The 14,563-nt window shown below is 46.7% G+C and overlaps 1 non-coding gene across 1 annotated transcript; it reads left to right on the top strand.

The window, feature by feature from the left end:
* Positions 1-10,323: 10,323 nt before the first annotated feature.
* trnag-ucc (transfer RNA glycine (anticodon UCC)) lies at positions 10,324-10,395 on the top strand. The gene has a single exon. It is a non-coding gene; the product is annotated as a tRNA-Gly (tRNA).
* Positions 10,396-14,563: the final 4,168 nt, after the last annotated feature.

The following is a 14,563-nucleotide window of genomic DNA, read 5'->3' on the forward strand; positions in this document are numbered from 1 at the left end:
TTGTCCACCTCCTGTCGTTGTGTTCCGGCGCAAGCAAAGAAACGTGCCTCTTTGCTGTTCCTGGTGGTTTTAAAACGCCAAATCGCTTGTACCCGCTGCCTTGGAAATAAATTCTTCAGCGTCTGCGAATGGCATTTTGCAGCTGGAAGCAGATGTCGACGCTTTTTGCACAGAGCACCAAAAAAGCGTCTTTTTTGAAGGCCCAGGCACTGAGCATTGGTGGTTCAGTGGTCGAATTCTTGCCTGCCCCGCTGGAGGCTCGGGTTCGATTCCCGGCCAATGCAGTGGCTTTTGCAGCGAGCGGCTCCATCACTTGCATCCCCTTGCAACTCGCAACTGAAAACCCACTGAAGCTAAGCAGGTGTGAGCCAGGTCAGTACCCGGATGAGGGTGAGCTACAGGGAAAAACAAAGCTTCCAGCTGGAAGCGGTGTTAATGGTGCCGGCGGGGGGGCGCTCACCCTGAGGTCTGTGCGGGTCCTAATGCCCCAGTATAGTGACGGATATGCTGTGTTGTAAAAGGGCGCTGTCTTTTGGATGAGATGTAAAACCGAGGTCACAGCGCTCTGTGGTCATTCAAAATGACCACCAAAACCTTTGACAAAAGCTCTTGGTAATTGATGGTCTTCAATAATGCTTCTCCTTTAGGTACATTTTAAATCAGCTGAAAAATGCTGTGAAATGGGGGGGCACTTCAGGCCAGTGTAGGATTTGGGTTACAAGAACCATGAAACTGCACGAGAAAGCCCGTACACTGAATTACACGGCTTTCTATTCAAAGGAGGGCAAAAGAAATTCCCTGAGTTTGATTTTTTGCAGCACAGAGAGGAGCACTGTCGTGAGGCCGGTTAGCTCAGTTGGTTAGAGCGTGGTGCTAATAACGCCTAAACGTACGGGCCAGGTCCTTTTCTCCTTTCTTACCAAAGCTGTTAGGTTCCTTTCCGTGGTGAGATGGGTTGTCATGCAACACTGCCACATAGTGCCGACAGACAAGAGTGTTGCGGGAGAAGAGAAAAGTGTTTGAAGATTTAAGAGTGTCTTAGGTGGAGCCAAAATCAAGTGTCACAAATGAAAGTGGTTGGATTTCCAATGTTTAATATGGTAAAAATAAGCGGAAGTTATTTGCCGGTCCGGCACAGTCTGCCATGCTTTTGTCATATACTGTAAAGTGGTGTCGAACTGGGTGTCGAACTGGATCCTCACCATTTGCATATGTGAGGCTCCAGTTATACATCGAGTGTCACATTAAATGACAAAAATGAAGAGAGTTAAAGCAGCTGGAGAGGTTTTCTTACAACTTTTGAGCTGACACAGTTTTGGAAAATGTTTCCTTCACGCTGCACTGTACAATATAGGCAGCCAAGAGTCTCCAAAACAAAACAGAATTGACAGATAGGAGAAAATTCCCACTCGTCCTGAAGTTCCCAAAATCCAGCACTGAGCGTAAACAAAGTGTCTAAGTAGCGTGGGAATGCTAACACTAACCCTAGCTGGAGTTTGAGCAAACCAGCACTGAGCGTAAAAAGATGAGTCAAAGTAACGTCTAATCGGATTAGTTTCCTTAGAGCTGGTTCAGAGTTTGCTCAAGAGTTTACCTTTCACAGATGCGCAAAGAAGAATGTTGGGGGTGCACGCTTCAAGGCACCTTACAGCTGTAGAGACTGATTCGAGACGATTCATGGCGTGTGCTCGTTCCCATATACCGTACGCCCCGGGGTGCAGTGCTAGGATGACGTACAATACCGCTTGGGCACGTAACGGCGTTATATGCAAGTGCGGGACGTGAGGGTTTTCGTTTGTTCGTTTTGTTTTGCTCTGCTTTCCTTTGTTTTGCTTTCCATCGCGTTGGTAAGAGCGTAAATAAAAAGGCGATTCCTGCATCTACCACTAAGGTAAGAGCTATTTCAAGTGCGGCGTGGTGCGGCTTTTCAAATGCTCAACAGGATGACTTCGCATGCACGCGTGCTTTCATGCAGTCGTGTGTGCAACCATGTCTGCTTACGTGCAAACGGGCGTGGTTTCATGTATGCAAAAAACTTTCCTGGGCTCTTCTGAAGCACATAAAATTATTTGGAGATATACATTTGTCTTGTTTTCCTCTTAGGCTCTAGAATTGATAACTTTTTTTTCATTTTTGGCATTTTTCATAATTTTCTAGAAAGTGGTTGCAAGCCCGATATCATGCAAAGAAACTTCAGGATTCGGGGATCAGTCAATGGATTTTCTTCAAAGTTGGATTTTTGCACTCTGTTGACCAAGAGATGTTGTTCTATAATGTTTTTTTTTTCAAATTTAAAAATATCATTTTTTCATGGAGCTTTGAAGGGGATGGATTCACCCTCCTTTAGCCAGGACAGAGCTCCAGGAGCCTGGGTAGGATTCTAGCTTTCTCCCCTTGCAGGCACCTGGCACAGAAGACAATATTTTTTTCCTTAAAATCTTTTTTTTTGTGTTCCTTGTTGTTCCAAACTTAATTTTAATCACTTTTAATTAGAGATTTTATTAAAAATAGTGCAATAAATGACTAATTTCACAAAAATTAATGTAATATAAAACGGATGTTTTCAACTTTATTGTAGTGTTTTAGAAACTAATATGTCTTCAAAAATGGTTGTTTTTCACTCCTATGAATGAAAACTGTTGTTATATGATGTTTTTTTTTTCAAATTTTAAATGATCATTTTTTCATGGAGCTTTGAAGGGGATGGATTCACCCTCCTTTAGCCAGGACAGAGCTCCAGGAGCCTGGGTAGGATTCTAGCTTTCTCCCCTTGCAGGCACCTGGCACAGAAGACATCATTTTTTTCCTTAAAATCTTTTTTTTTTGTGTTCCTTGTTGCTCCAAACTTAATTCTATTCACTTTTAATTAGAGATTATATTAAAAATAGTGCAATAAATGACTAATTTCACTAAAAATACTAAAAGTAATATAAAACGGATGTTTTTAACTTTATTGTAGTGTTTTAGAAACTAATATGTCTTCAAAAATGGTTATTTTTCACTCCTAGGAATGAAAGCTGTTGTTATATGATGTTTATTTTCAAATTTTGAAAAAGCAAAGGATTCTAGCTTTCTCCCCTTGCAGGCATCGGACACAGAGAACCTCATGGTTTTCCTAAAAATCATTTTTTATGTTCCCTGGTGTTCCAAACTTAGTTTTAATCAATTTTAATTTGTTATGTTACAAACAGGGTAATAAAGTCTTAATTGGACTATAACTAATGTCATATTGTCTGCTACAAAACTGATATTTTCAGCTCTATTGTAGAGATTCTAGAATCAACTAATAAAGAATTGAAATAAAAAAAGGGCATAAGAAGACATTACCAACAACGACCACATGATGGAGATATTGTCTAGACATTACCAACAACGACCACAAGATGGAGATATTGTCTAGACATTACCAACAACGACCACAAGATGGAGATATTTTCCAAAGAGGCAAGAGGGGCAAAGCTGCGATAAGGTAAAATCATTTTTTGAAAGAGATTGTTGTCAGAATGCACATCCGTATCCCAAACAGAATCTCTAGTAAAATATGATCATTTGTGAAACAGGCAAATGAGTGTCAGCTACAATATGATTGCTACATATCTGCATTTGTTGGTATTTAAGGAGTAAGAGTGCAGGTTTAAACCTGCGATCCAGTGTGTTGAAGAATTTCACAACACTACCTCTAGCACATATCTAAATAAATCCTCATAATGATTATTGCCCTGGGCATGTACCAAAAAAGCAGTGAGCATATATATATATATCACTGGGTTGAAGCTAGAAACACAGAATAACTGCAAACACATCCTAAATACAGTGTTCCAGCACCTTTGACCTCATCCAGAACGTATCATTTCTTGAAAGGGATTGCTGTCCGAATGCACATCTGAATCCCAAACAGAATCTCTAGTAAAATACGATCATTTGTGAAACAGGCAAATGACTGTCTCAGGGGCCCATTTCTCATTGTCAGACACATGTATGCAATGCTTTCACTGTGCATTGAGCAATAGGGATCAAAAACACCGCAGGTAAGGTTAGAAGTCATGTTCTATGATCATTTCTTTCAGCATTAGGGACTAAATATACTAAACGTATGATGCTAAAATGTTATTTTTACATATATTAATGTAATAAATGATTGCTTATGCTTTATAAACAAATCTAATTATAATAAAAGCTTAAGTTTTGTATTTATCTTGTACCATAGAACATGATTTTCTTTGTATTTCAAGCCCACAAAGTGTCCAAATGATGCACCTTTGACCTCATCCAGAACGTATCATTTCTTGAAAGGGATTGCTGTCCGAATGCACATCTGAATCCCAAACAGAATCTCTAGTAAAATACGATCATTTGTGAAACAGGCAAATGACTGTCTCAGGGGCCCATTTCTCATTGTCAGACACATGTATGCAATGCTTTCACTGTGCATTGAGCAATAGGGATCAAAAACAGAATGGAAACAGATGAGGATGGGATTTGAACCCATGCGTGCAAAGCACAATGGATTAGCAATCCATCGCCTTAACCACTCGGCCACCTCGTTAACAAAACTGGGCTGTCCCAACTGGGTTGGCGTGCTCCAGATGATCTTTTTCTTTTTTTTCCCTCGTACTCGAGGGTCATTTTCCTGTTCCACATGCGATTTCAACATTTTCCTTGGGAGATGTCAAGCCAGCAAGCCACTGCTGTGGTTCAGTGGCCAGCGTGGAGTTCAGTGGCCCTGTTGTACACAGAAAGCACATTGAGCTCCTTGGACATGAAAAGTTCCAGATAAAAGCCATTTGTCATCCTTTCTCTTGGTGTCGATGTTGCTATTGTATGTAAAGGTGGCAACTTGCTCAGCGAGCAGGTGGAGCACACACCGAATGCAGATGTGTCTGAGTGGTGTGTCCAAGTGGCTGCAAAAGGACAGCACTCCCGGGGCGCTGTGGCTTAGTTGGTTAAAGCGCCTGTCTAGTAAACAGGAGGCCCTGGGTCTGAATCCCAGTGGATAACCGCCTACGGCTAGACTTAATTAAATGCAAGTATTCATTTCCTGTCTTTAACACGACTTGTTTTTCTTAAAATGGATGCAACTTGCAAAACATGAAATACAAACCTTGCTAATCAGCGCTAGCAGCTGGCAAAAAAAAAGAAGTCAGCAATGTTTTTTTTCTTTAACCTTAACCCTGCTAATGGAGAAGAGTTAAACGACCGAGTCTATGCAGCTTAAACGGTGCGCACGTCGGGTTCTTAGCTGAAAGGGTGGTAAATCACGCTCACCCCAGTCCTTAATCTTTTAAAGAGGATACAAAATTGAACCTAGTCGCCACATCACATACATCCTGTTCAATGATAAAAAGGTAACATCTATCCTCGCTCCAGAGTAAATCTCACGTTGAGGGCATATTTTTTTTCACTTTACCGTGAATCGGGCTCGGCTGCACAGAGGAGAGAGCAGAGCAATGAGGTCACGGGGACAGGGGAGTCACACGCTGGCTGTTTGAACACGCGGAAGATCACTGAGGGATCCACAGTATATGGACCCTCCGTGCGCAATCAGTCCGCACTCCGGACTCTGAAACCTGCCATCCGAGTTAAGATCTCGGCAGAACCTGAAGCGCAGTTCCTTCTTAAAACGTAATCTGGTGAGCATTTCTAGAATCGTACTTGTATAGATGCAGCCTTTAATGTGTTGCTAGGTTAAAATTGATGACTTCTTGTATTTCAGTAGGCAACTGCCCTCTTGATTTTGGATTTAATTTCTTTATTACAGTGGCGCTTTTATGAAGCCAAGGGACCAGGGAGCTGCCCCAGTACTGGGATGGCCAGTTCGAAATCATAGAAACTATTGTCAATTCCAGTCCCATGTCAGTGCGAGCAGGGATTTTGACATCTTGTTTTGCTATGTTCTGCACCAACAGGCAGGTGGCTCGGCCATTCCGTTCCAGTTTGGGGGTACAACAGACTGCTAGGTTCAGTCTGATAAACTGAGCTGATGGTTGGAAGAAAACCATCTCAGCGTCCATTCTCTGTCCCTTCTTTAGGACAAGGCGTACCGGAAACCCTGCTGTTGACGCAGGAACGATCAGGTCCGATTCGTTTACTACCTGGCAGGCCTGAGGAATCGTCTGACCTGACCGAATGTTCTCGGGGTCACCGCTTAGAGAGTGGGCATCTGGGTCCACCCGTTTCCACAGCACACTGTTTACTGTGTCCAGCTGGGCGCCCAGTCGAACCAATAGGTCTGCACCAATGCAGACCGAATGGGTCAGCTGAGGTGCTACCTGGAAGTAGTGAGCAAACTTCCTTTTTCCGATGGAGATGGAAGCTACACAGCTTCCTTTGCTCCAAATGGACCTATGAGGTGGGGGTGCCCACCACAGAACCTGTGACTGCGTCACCAGGGTCACCTGACAGCTTCGCGACAGGTCCTCGAACAGACCTTCACTGATTATGGACTTCTCAGAGCTGAGGCTAAGAATTACATCATCAACCTGCACTTCTGCCACCTGGACCCCCTCCCACCACCATGGGGTGGTAGTCCTGGACCCCCTGAGGTACCAGGGTGCACAGAAAGGACTCCCATTCATTACCGGACAGGGAGATCCACTCTTCTTCAGGGATGAAAAGGGGGTGTGCTTTACCTGGCGGGTCAAGCAGCTGCTCGGAGCACTGCTCCTGTAGTTGGGAGACCGTGGGAGTGCTGGCCTGGGCAGGACTTCCCTGTAGTTTTGGAAAGCAAGAAGAGACATTTATTCTCGTCCAGAGGAACCAGGAGGAACCTCCAACTCAGCTATAGTGTTCAGTGGGCACTGTGTGATCACAGCATAACCACTGAATCCCCCTTTTTGCTGTGCAACAGGCTTAGGGTTTTTGACCTGAACCCACAATTTTCCACGCTGGCAGTCCACCAGAGGCTCCAGCCTGTCAAGCAGGTCTTGGCCAATGAGTAGTGGCTCTCTTTTTAACCTAGAGATGTAAACAGGATGCACCATGTTCATTGGCCCGAACCTAAGTGCCACCCACACTCGGTGTGTGATCCTGGCATGATCCTGGGTATAGCTGGAAATATCTATCTTACACGGTTCTACCTTAAGTCTGATGCCTTTTCCTTTCGCTACTCGTTTGAGCTCGCTGAGTAGATCGGCTGACATCAAACTAATTTCAGCCCCAGTGTCAATCAGTGCTTCTCTATCTAAGACGTTTTCAAGAAAAACCTTGATATAAATACGCCTTGCTTTGCCTTTCTGGCTGAGATTCCCTAAGAATTGTTGGAAGCCTGCCTTTTCTTTGACTTCAGGGGCGGGGTCAGCGCCCAACTCAGAGTCACAGCCTTCTTCCAGGCAGGAACCCTCCCACCCAATCAGATAGACTGAGGGAGGGGCTTGGGACGGATCCCCGCCTCCTCCAGTGAGAAGGGGCGTGGTCCCCCTAAGCTCATTCACACTTCTGGCATTCGGTGCGGAAGGTTTACCCTGTCCTGATCTCTCAGGCAGGGCTTGTTCAAGCCTGGCCAGGCGGGCTGCAGTCGACTCCCTTCGTCCAGTCTTATGATAGACTCTGCCTGAGCCCTTGCCTTCCCCGTAGCGCTCACGGCGGCTCTGACGCTTAGTGCGGTCCTGCCTGCCTATTTTGTGCCGGGGCTTAGCGAACTCAGGAACCTCAGCTGCCTCGAGCTGAGGCGAGTCGTCAACCCTGCTGGCTTTAGTGGCGAACACGGCCGTTTTAGCAGGTTTTCGCTCTGAGGAAGCAGAGACTTCAGCTCCCCAGGCTTTTTGAGCCAACCTTCTAATGTCAGCCATTTTCATCGCTGTGTGTGCATCACAATCATTTTCCTGACTGAGGGATGCAGATTAGCAATGAATAAACCTTTGAAATTCACGTTCTCTTCGCAACCCTCTTCATTCCGCCCTGCAAAATAAGTGCGCCTAAGCCTCTGATAATAGTCGCGAGGGGCTTCAGCTTTTTCGTGCTTAATATGGTGCACAGCAGCCACGGCAGCTATGGGATCGATAAAAGCCGAAAATTCTCCGATCATTGCCTGACACAGCTCCTCAAAGCTATTACAGACTTCCGGTCCTTGTCTAGACATCCACTCGTGGATCGCTCGGCTGGTAGTTTTCCTTACTTACATAGCCTTTTCCTGTTCGGACGCTTCGGGCATAAACTGCAAAGTATATCTCAGCTCATCGATGTAGGTCTCCACATTATTCCCTGACACTGACGGGTCAAACCTTTCTACATCTTTGGCTAACTGCCTCAGGGAGTGGAGGTTAATTTTTACGGTTTCTCCGCGGGCAGGGAGACGGCCGTGATCAGGAGCAGGGGGTCTATGCCTGAACTGACTCGCCCTTGCGTTTCGCGCAGGACTCGGCGATCTCCCCCATGCCGATCCGACCACAGACCCTGGCCGGGAGAAACCTCCTCCCGGCGCGCTGGGTGAGCGCTCCGGGCTGCTAGGTGGGCTGGCATGAAGTGGGATCTAGTCTATTTTGCTTCCAGTACGGCAGCATCTGACTCCTTTTGCCTTTCCTGGCTGAGCTCATTTAAACTCTCAATTTCTTTTTCTTTTTCTTTCGAGCTCCCTTCCAGGTCTCTCCTAGCTACCTCAGCCGCAGTTTCTCTAGCAGACAAGTCATCTAATTTACCTAAAACTTCCCTGAGTCAGTCTTCACTTTCCTCATTTTTCACTCTCTTTTCTCTGATTATATCCAACAACTCGACTCGCTCCACCTTATATCTTTCTAGCGTTCCCTGAAGCTTTTGAAACTTTGTCAGCTCGGACAAAGACAGTTCCAGCTGTTTAGCTAGATTTAAGGTGAAACTCGATAGGACCAGAACTGCGTTCACAGACACTCCTGTGTTAAGCTGGTTCGCTACCTTAGCTACTAAATCTACTTGCAGCTTCTCAATATCATCAAAGTTCAACTTTTCGATACCACTCCAGTAACCAGGATTGTCGTCGCTAGAAATAGTACTTATAAGCGACTCCACTTCAGACATTTTAGCAGCCATTGTCATTACGTCAGAGAAACTTTAAGAGTATTACTTTTTTTTTTCTTTTTCCAAAATACAGTATGGAATCTAGACACCCGAGCAGATGGATTTCCAATCAGCACACGTTACACTAAACGCTAGAAAACAGGGGGATTTCTTTACGCAGTTATCAGCACACCCGGTATTCGCGTATAGAAGCCGCGGTGCTGTGCTGAACTTCAGTTATTCTGTGCGACTGATTCTCATTTCATTCTAAACTCACCCACCCAGGGACGCCATTAAATGTAATGGTTTGATGGGTTTACTGAGACAATTATTAATTGTAGCAGTAATCACAAGGTTGTTCGTTGGGGCTTTTAGAAAATCAATCGTCAGAACAACTAACAACGCACACACAGGGGTTCAATACACTAGATACATTTATTAATATAAATTGTGCACCAAACATATACTAGTCTGCCTGGATACGAGTGGCAGACCTTACTGTGAGGGTTATCAATATACAAGGTATATAATCCCGAAGAGATGCAAACACAAAGAGATACACAACAGAGAATATATGTCAATATATATCGTTCGGTTACCAAATCGCTAATCAGTGTTATTACCCACTGTTACTCTAAACTCGGAAGTAAATACATTACTCATGAATTAAATTGATAACAACTTGTGTTGAGGTACAATTAAATTCTCGAGACGCAATGTAGAACATGGGGTTTACTTATCCACTGTGTATGGATTTGGAATTTCCCGGCACGAACACCAAACCAGCTGACAGGCTCTGTTGCAGCCTCTGTTCCAGCGGTTGTCCAATGGGCGTTGTCCCGGCGTCCTCTGGCTACCGGCCAACCAGTCAAGGTGCAGCTCGGAGTAGGACGGGCGGAGGAATCTGACTGCGGCGCGCAGGGCAGTCGTTGCTCCGAGGGGATCTACCAGCAGTCCGGCTGGCTGGTAGAAAGTCTCTATGCACAGAGTGTGACCGCGAGTCCTCACAAGTCACTCTTGTGCCTGGGAAGAAGCTGGTTCGTTCCCGGTCCAGCACTGCTTCTGAATAAGCTATTCAGGTTGTCGACGAGGGTCCAACTGTAGGGTCCAACTGTCCAACACAAACACAATCTGTGGCGTTTAGCGTGACAGTCTTGCAGGCATCGTGCTGTCTCACTGCAATACTATACCGCTGGAGGAAACAGTCCATCTGGCCTGAAACTCATTTGAACGTCTAGCTACAGCAACTAACAATATCATGATTTATTCAGGATGTGTGGAATCACCACGTCCCGGAGACAGCTTCCGAAATCGTGAGCATTCTCTGGTGGTGTCCTGCAGGGCACCTGTGGGCGTGCGTTGGTGGTATAGTGGTGAGCATACCTGCCTTCCAAGCAGTTAACCCGGGTTCGATTCCCGGCCAACGCAGTGGCGATTGGTTTCAAATGCTGTCATGAGCCTTGGATTGTGACTAGCAAAGCGCAGCCTTTTGAAAAACGGAATGCAAAACAGAATTGAAGGAGAATCTTACAGGGGATTCTGAGCGGTGTCTGCATACACGCAGTCCGATACGGGTGCTGAAAGCTTGAGCTACTCTCAATGTCATGCTGCCTTTCCCCGGAGTAAATCTGTTACATTGAAAGAATGCTTCTGGCAGGTTCAAAAAGGGACCCTTGTTAATTGGAGAAATCAATGATTTCGAATGAATTCTGTATGCGTTAAAAGACAGCTATACACAGAAAACATGCAGGACACTGCTCATGATGTTTCCCGAGCCGAAACACAGTGCGTTTTTCCAAGCCATCTGACAAAGCCCGCCCACTGAAAACTGCAGCAGATCGTGTAAAGACGTTCAACTTTGTAACTACTGCACGCACAGGAAGCAGAATAAATTCCTCTTTTCCGGTTTTATTTATGCGAACCATAAATAAACCAAATAAACCAAGTTGCAAGAGGCCCGCACCCACAGCACAAATTGCGCAGCCTAGGCCACCTCCTCGCCCTGCACGCCACCGCCTCCTGCTGGGCCCACTCTTTCGCACACTCACACGCCACACTAACACTCAAAAGTGTGGGCAAAACAAGAAAACGAGCGCACCGTTTCCTACACATCTGCAGTCACCGTTGCGCATTCGCAGCATGTCCCGGGATGCAATTCGGCCTCATTTGCATAACTCCAGACCGGCAGATCGCCACGCAAGCTCGCGACGTGCGCCTGCCACACACCGAACAAACCTTTTCAGCAATTTCCAAAAAACGGGCCTGCTCGCCTGCCCACAAGGCTCCATCTCTTACCTGCTCTCCAGAGCCTGCTGCCTTCTGTGCTTTTCTCTCGGCACCGCTGCAGCGCACACAACTCCTGCAGCGGGAGGGGGGGAGAAAGTTCCCGCGCTCCGCCGCAGGGAAGGCTCGCTCCGTGCGCACACGTCCTTTCGATGCCAGTCCAACAAGTGCTCCGCATTAGCTGCGTCGGGGCTCCGGGGTGTCGCACCTCACCTCACCTCACCTCGCACTGCCCCCTCCTTGAATGTCTGCCGCTGGGCATGCCCCACTCTCCTCCGCCTTATCTTATCGCGTGTGAGCACCGACAATGGCCACAATGCCGGGGAATGGCACCTGTAAATTAATTCTCTTCTCTTGCAGCCTGAGATCATGTCCTTCTTTTGGCTCCCTCCAGTTCTGATAAAAAATCTCACTCTTAGATTTGTTAATTTTTGCGGATGAAGCCAAAGAGAAACGATCACAGCACTGCAGAGCTCTGCTAATTGAGGCATTGTCAGAGAGGAGCAGGGTCATCCATGTATAGAGATGTCTTTACCTCTCCTCCCCCACTTCCAGGCACTGATATCCCATTAATGGCCTGATCCTGGCGCAAGGCACAGGCTAAGGGCTCCATAGCCAAAACGAATAACAAGGGGGATAATGGGCAGGCCTGCCTCACCTCTGAACAGACTTCAAAGGGGTGTGATCTATTGCCATTAACCATTACTCTGCTGTTGCTACCTGTGTACAGCAGGTTAATCCACTTTCTCATGATGGGGCAAAAATTCATGTGCTCAAGTACCAATGTTAAGTACTGCCGGTTTAGGCGGTCAAAGGCCTTTTCTAGGTCTACACCTAAAATGCACAGAGGGAGGGAGCGATCCTCTGAGTACAGACAGACATCCCTCAACAAGGCCAGGTTGTCGCTCATCAGGCGTCCTGCTATCCCACAAGTCTGTTCTTTCCCTACCAGTGAGGCCACTACATTTTGTAGGCGCAGGAAAAGGGCTTTGGACAGGATCTTAGTGTCCACGCCTAACAGGCTGAGAGGTCTCCAGTTCTTTATGTCATTCTTTGCTCCTTTCTTAAACAAGAGAGAGATAGTGCCTTCTCTTAAGGAGTCAGGCAGCAATTCTGTCTTATAGCTTCCCTCGAATAGGAGCAGTAGCGGATCCTGAAGCAGATCCCAAAAGGTGCAATAAAATTCTTTAGGGAGCCCGTCAGCACCCGGAGTTTTCCTCTTCTGTAAGCTCTCCATAGCCTGTCTCAGCTCTTCTATTGTCAAATCCCTCTCAAGTACTTCCCTATCTTCTTCACTCAAAACGTTTTCTAGCTTTGAGGTAAAAAAATGAATTTCTTCATCCTTTACCTCTGTAGAGCTGTACAGTCTTGAGTAGAAGGCCTTGGTGCAGGAGAGGATAGCACTCGGCTCTGTTCTCTCTCGTCCCTCCTCATCAACTACACTTTCCATGACAGACTTGGAGCCTACCACTTTCCTGAAAAAGAAGCGAGTACACTTCTCATTTTCTTCCAAGAACTGCACTCTGCTTCTTAACAGCACTCCTCGACTACTTTCTTCGGCTATGCTCCGGATGTCCTTTTTTAAAAGGGTGATATCCTCGAGCACAGCGAAGCCACTGTGCAGCATCGTGTAGAGACGCTGCAGCTGCCTCTGTTTCCTGGCTAGCACTCCTCTCCGTCTGGCAGCAGCCTTCCTTCCCTCAGCCATGAAAAAGGCCTTTGTCCTCATCTTCACCTCCTCCCACCACTCTCCTACTGACCCGTACAGACACTGCAAGGACAGCCACTGTGATAGTTTCTCCTTGTAGCGGGATACTACCCCCTCGTTCTCTAGCAGCTTAGTGTTGAGTTTCCAGAGGCCTGGGCCAAAGACAGTCCCGCCCTTGAGTTCCACTCTACACCCTAAAGCCTGATGATCTGAGAAGAAGACAGGCTGAAGAGTGACCCCAACAACTTTCACTCTCTCTGAGACAAAGCAATAGTCAATTCTGGAGCTGCTATTCCTCCCTGACCATTTATATCCTGCTGTTGTGGGATATATACATCTATATGTGTCTGAGAGTTTAAAGTCTTGAACTAAGTTTTGCAGGGCCAGTGAGCTGGAATCCAATTTTATCGGAGAGCTAGACTGCCTGTCTGTGTGCTCTAAGATACAATTAAAATCCCCTCCCACTATCACGTCTGTGCTACTTAACAATAGGGGAGAGAGTGCCTTGAGTAGCTCCACCCTTCCTCCCACGTCAGTAGGACAATACACATTGATTAGCCGCAGGTTAACGGTCCCCCATTCCACATCCACACACAGCAACCTGCCATCTATGACCCTCTGAATACTTTTCAATTTGAAAGCCCATCCTTTGAAAAGAATGGCCACGGCAGAGGCTCTGTTGTTATTGTCCCCTGACCAAACAGAAGGCCCTTTATCCCACCTATCTTCAAAGCTTTTATACCTCTCTTGATAGGCTAAAGCACACTCCTGCAACATCAACACATCTCCCTCTCTCTGCTGGAGGTAATCAAAGACACACTGGCATTTAACTCTGTCATTGATACCTCTGGTGTTAAGAGAAATTATGTTTAGAGCCATATTACATAAGAAAGTGGAACCAGTCTTTACAAAACACATTTCTCTTCGGTCTCACCTGTTACCTTCTCTTTTTCTTTTTCTTCTTACCAATTTCCTGCCAGCCATCCTCTGAATGAGCCTTCATCAGGGTGGCAGCAGTAAAAGCGTTCACGGAGTCCATTTCAAGGAAGGGGGTAGAGGGAGGGGTGGAGGGGTTCCAGCTGTTCCCATCGCCATGCTCTCCTTCCTCCTCGCTCGGGGAGAAAACAGAGTCATTTTTCCTTTTCCTCAAGTCCAGCTCCTGGTAGCACTGAGGGGAAAGGGGTGCAGCCGATGCACCAGTCTCCTCTTCCCCCTCACCCACCAGCTGTTGCAGATCCTCCGTGACGGACTGGATGGAGGAGAGGAGGGCATCTGTAGCACTTGCAGAGTCTGAGAAAAGCAGCTCCGCTGAATCCTGGGTATCGTCGCTGGACCCGCTCCACCGGTGGGGGCCCCACAATGGCCCTCGTTCTGAGGAGCAGGAGTGGGGGAGGGGTCCTCGCTGTTCTCTGGGGTTTTCAAACCCTCGTGCTTGTCTGGTGCAGTCTGCGGTTGTGGGAGCGTAGTGGATTTCTCTTCCACCGGCCCCGGAGCCACAGCAGGACTGATCCTGGCTGGAGGCTGAGACTCTTTGTTCAACAAGGGTTCTTTGTTTGACTTGTTGTTTGCTTTGGCTTTTCGGGCCGGTTTGGCTGAAACAAGCAC

Source organism: Lepisosteus platostomus, unplaced genomic scaffold, assembly GCF_059453375.1.
Source record: "Lepisosteus platostomus isolate fLepPlt1 unplaced genomic scaffold, fLepPlt1.hap1 Scaffold_115_H1, whole genome shotgun sequence".
Classification (NCBI taxonomy): Eukaryota; Metazoa; Chordata; class Actinopteri; order Semionotiformes; family Lepisosteidae; genus Lepisosteus; species Lepisosteus platostomus.